Genomic DNA, 5,457 nt, shown 5'->3' with positions numbered 1-5,457 from the left:
CTTAATAGACTTCTTTTGATTGTAAAGGGCCGTGTCCCTACTTATGTTTTGTGACTGTGTCTAAGATGGCCATGTGAGACTTAGACTTCCGCTGTGTGTTTTTAAAGTTGTTTTAATGAAGTTTAAATGTGTGGATGTAAATAAGTTTTTTTTTCATTCCGCACTATTTTCATTATTGAATGCAATGAATGACTATGTGGCTCGTATAAGACCCTTTCGGGGTCGAATACGCCATGTTACGACTAGGGGGTACTCTCAGGTCGTGACACTACCTCACCAACCACGAGCACTAGTACGGCCCATGTAGTGGTCCACAACCCGTGAAGGGTCCCGTGGTCCACCATTCCTGTGCTGGGTGTGAACCCACGGGCAAGTCGATGGATCATGGTCCCTTTCACGGTCCGTTAACCCTGTCGTGGCTCACTATTTTCTGGTGTTTTTCTGCTACAGTTTTCTAAGTCTGATTTCTGAGGTGTTACACAGTATCTAGAAGCTCTAGAGGTAGAATATAGAAGTTTATCTACATTGACAACAGAGGTAGTTTGGGTTACAAGCTTGTTCAAGGAGTTGAGGGTGCAATTAGTTGATACGACCATCATCCATTGTGATAGCCAAACTGCCATACAAATCACTGCAAACCCTGTCTTCCATGAGAGGACCAAACATATAGAAATTGATTGCCACTTTATTAGGGAAAAGATTCAGAAAGGCTTAATCAAACTAGCTACATCAACTCCAAAGATCAAGAAGCAGATATGCTAACCAAGGCTCTTAATAGATCACAACATAATTTTCTTTTGGCCAAGCTTGGAGTTCTGAATGTCTTGAGTACATCCAACTTGAGGGGGAATATTGAAATTAGTAGTACTTAGCTGATTAATTATGTTGTTATATTCCAGAACATTCTATTTGTTAGTTATAATCCAATAGTTGGTTAGTTAGTTACAAGTATTAGTTAGTTAACTAGAGTTAGCTAGAGTCGGTTACAACATAGTTAACATGTATTTATAACTTACATAATTCTCATTCTGTAATTATGCTTCTATGAATGAGATCATAAATTACCAATTTGTGTTCTCTCCTTGAATTTCTTCACTCCATAAATCTCTTTTTTATTTATAGTATGTCGTATCATGTATATTTCAAAAATGATCCTAAAATTGTTAATATCATAAAAGGTTTTCCTCATTGTCTCAGAATAGTTACTACTATTACTTAGGTTTCATATCACCGGCCACAACTTATTTGGAATTGAACCATAGTTATTGTTATGGTTATAATATACAATTACAAAGAATTAAGACAATGATCAACCAAGCAGTAGGTGGCCTCTAAATGGAGCTATTCACCACTGGATATTCTAAACGAAAATTTTGATACATAACTTATTAAAATCTCACAGCATAATTTTGTGAGCACTTGAACTAAAACATATCCACAAATAATAATAAAGATAACCTTACTTTCCTAACAATCAAGAAGAAAAAGGGATGTTACTTAACATATTTTTCAAAAAGATAGACTGTCGGGTTGTATCCATGTTTACAGTTCGTACAAATTTAATTGAAAGAAACCAAAAGAAAGAGTTATCACTACAACAAAAATGATCTTTAACGGCAATTACTAACTTAATTGCCGCTAAATTTAGATTTTCAGAGGCAATTAGTACTCTCTATAAATGTCCCTAAAGTCTATAGCGACATTGAATCTAATGACAATAAATTAATATCGGTAAAAGTTTCAGGACTCTTCATTAATGTTCATATTTATTACCGATAAAAGTTGTTTTTGATATAGTGTATTTTGGACATATGTTAGTTTCAAGAAAACTTGATATCTTATTATTCCAAAAAGAAGAGAGGAAGAAATATGACAAATTAGTCAACTTGCGATAAAAGAAGTGAACTAATTGTCTCTATACTAATATTCTAGGAAGAGTGCAATGACATACAAAATATTTGTACCTAAGATAAAACAATCAAAATCATATACTAACTAGGGCAAGCAAGAGAGCAATCTATTTGGTTCTTTTAACAAACCTCACCATTGGTTCCATATTAGTTATCACATATTTGTTGTTGTGTGCTATCAAATATAGCACAGTCCACAAGCAATATTCCCAAAAAGCATATGAAAAAACCTCTAGAAAGGGACAAAAAAGAAGATCAATTTTCAATCAAGCTTGCTGAAATTTTTAATAGAGTTAAAAAAAATCAAATAAATAGCAAAAAGAAATTGCAATATTTCAATGAATCATTATGAAATACAGTAAAAGATTAAGCTTCATAAATAGGAGGAAGAAAACTTTGAAGAAAGAAATACACTTCATAAGAAGCTTAATTAATGTAGTTGCATTCGACTCTCCTATACCAGAAAAAAACCTACAAATAATAGTGGTAGAAACAGTTTTGTTTACTAAAGAACCAAATGCTATGAATTCAACTATTACAACAGTGTTATGGGTTCTGGACTGAGAGGCGCAAGAGTAGTAATGTCGCATTGCAATTGAAATTAGTGCCTTGGAATTAAGTGTTGGATTTTAACATGTGAATGAAAAATGAAGAGTTGTGACTTTTGCAAAAAATTGTGACTTTTGTGAAAAATTGTGACTTTTGTGAAAAGTTGCGACTATTACAAAAAGTTTCGACTTTTTTAAAGAGTTGTGACTTCTATGAAAAGTTATGACTTTTCTGTAAAGTTGTGACTTTTAAGAAGGTTTAAATAAGAATTATGATCAGTGAGGGTACCACATAGGCGGGTCTAAAATATATATATATATATATATATATAATTATTGTGTTCTACTTATCATGCTTTAAATCTTCGATACACGATGCTCAAGGGTAAGGCTAGTAGAACTTTACTTTAGACCTCAAAATTTTGAGGGCTCAAATTTTTTTAAAGTGGATTTCATTATTTTAGTTTTACTTGAAAGGATATGGAATTTTATATCTATATAATAAAGGAAAGAAAGAAGAACTGTCTATTTTTATTAGGAATATTTTAGAACTTTGAACTAAATTAGTCAAATCTTCATATTAATGAATAAAGTTTTTAATAACATTTAAGGTAATGTATTTCAAACAATTGGCTAACATCTTATTAATTATAATTAACCTTTACTTTTATAAATAATAATATTACTATGTAATTAAATGTTTAATGTCTTTTTAAGATTATTACAAGTTCAATGTATCGTTCCCACCCACCCAACATCTTCAATTCCCACCCCTCAACCATCCTACCCCCACCTCCCATGAACATTGCCCATATAGTATTTTTCTAGACTATATAATAATAGTCTTGGAATAGTATTTTTTTTTTTGCTTATATACCAAATTTTGGATCCAACAAAATATTTTCTAAGAAAACATTTTCCTCCATAAGAAACACACCTTATGAGCCTTGATTCTAATTAGTAACTGATCGGTCAAACTTCTACACCATATATTAGCAGAAAAATTATGCATAGGTTTGAAAATTATACTAAGTTGTTTTCGTCTTTTCTCATTTGATACCGAATTTTCTGTTAATGTGAAGGTTGAACGAATGAAAAAGGAGTGGAGTGGACTGAACTTGTCATTTGGAATTGGAAAGGTCAATGGGTTATAATGGAGCAACTATGTGGCTCTCATGTTTGATATTTGTGTTTATGTATTTTAATATTAAAACTAGCAAATTAGGCCATTCTTCGCGCAGTTAAGAAAAATATATATATTTAAAAAATTAATTATGATACAAGAAATAAAAAACTAAATATAGAAATAAGAAAATGATAAAATCACAATACAAAATTTTTTGATGTTAATATATATAATCCGAATAAACATCTTTAAGGACTTGATTTTTTTTGTTTTTTTATTAAATGATAAATTTACGTTTTGATGAATCTTTCTTTTATTAGAAAGAAGGCGTTGAAACTTAAATAGAAGGAAAAAGAGATAAGTATTTCTATTTCATTTCTTCTTTGATATTGAATTATTTCATTGTCCTTGTTTTTCTCTTATTTTTTTATCGTCTAAGTACATATTTTCCTCTTATTTTTCATTATCATCTAAATAAACCTCTATTGCTAATTTTTGTGTATATCTTATATTATTCTTTTGGTAATTCTTTAGAAGTAGACGAAATGAACAAATTTAAAGAAAATGTAAATGGTTCTTCACCATAAGAAACACTTAAGAACTGCGTATTACAATATTTAATTTGCATTTCTTTGAGCCATGAGTAGTAAAATTTAAATGTTTGTTGGTGTAGTTGGTTGTGTTCTAACAAAGTTACACATAATTAATTTGAGCCTAAATGAATATGTAATTTACTTCAATTAAAAAATATATAAGAACCTAAATTTAAAAAAATATATAGTGAGAACATATGAGAAAGTAAGTAAAAAAAGAAAAATAATAACACATATTTGTTAAGTCCTTGATCACAAAAAAAAAGATAAAAAAGTTACATAATCAATGCACGTATTTTTGAACTTTTATCCGGCTCCCCTTTTATCTACATCCAAGAATATTTTCATGGAGTCAAACTAAAGCATAAATCTGATACTACAACAATGATATAGAATATCCCTATTTCAAATACGGAATAAAAATAATAATCTTGAGTAGAAATCTTATGAAACAAAAAATATGAATTTATATAGACAAAATTGAAGGAATATCATAAGGTATCTTAAATATTGAAATTAAATAGTTGGAGGTTATGAATATAAAAATTTAAAGAAAATGAGTTAATAATATTAATTAAAGTAGAAGTTCATTAGGTATAAGTTATGGAGGTAAAATTTTAAAATAAATAAAAGAAGAAAAAAATAAAATAATGAAGAAGAAAAAACTCATGAACTATTCAACATTTTCTTGGTGTTTAAGTTTTATTAGGAAAGCAAGGAAATGAGCTTCTTCTTTTTTGAATTACTCCATTGTGTAACAAAATTGAAAGAGGAAAAAAATTACAATAAAAAAATATCTTGAAAGATTGAAGTAGTAAATATTGAAGCTTTTAATTTTTTGAAATAAAGAATAATAATCCGTGTGAATAATTTTTGAGACATTTAAGTATAACAATAAATAGAAGAGTAGTTATTGATTTATATTTATTTTTTATACAATAATAAGTAAGTAAAAAATTATAAAAAATTCAGAAAAAAGATAAATAGAATCCTTTTTAACATCTAGCTTATAATATATAGATTTTTAAGCACAATAATATTTAATAACTATGAGAAATGTACCATAGATAATATAGTTTTCAACAATTGAAAATTTTCAGAATATTGAAATCAAAACAATAGATTACATTAATGAATTTTTTAAAATATTGATAACATTCAGACTGTATACTAATATGACAATCTCTCTTGATGAATCTTTCAACATAATTAAGTTTCCATCGTCATTTTGAGGAACTTGTACTAAACTAATGTGAAAATCTCGTTGTAATGAATATTTG

Source organism: Solanum tuberosum, unplaced genomic scaffold, assembly GCF_000226075.1.
Source record: "Solanum tuberosum cultivar DM 1-3 516 R44 unplaced genomic scaffold, SolTub_3.0 scf00079, whole genome shotgun sequence".
Lineage (NCBI taxonomy): Eukaryota > Viridiplantae > Streptophyta > Magnoliopsida > Solanales > Solanaceae > Solanum > Solanum tuberosum.
The sequence above is the reverse complement of the archived record's forward strand: the minus strand, read 5'-3'. Positions refer to the sequence as shown.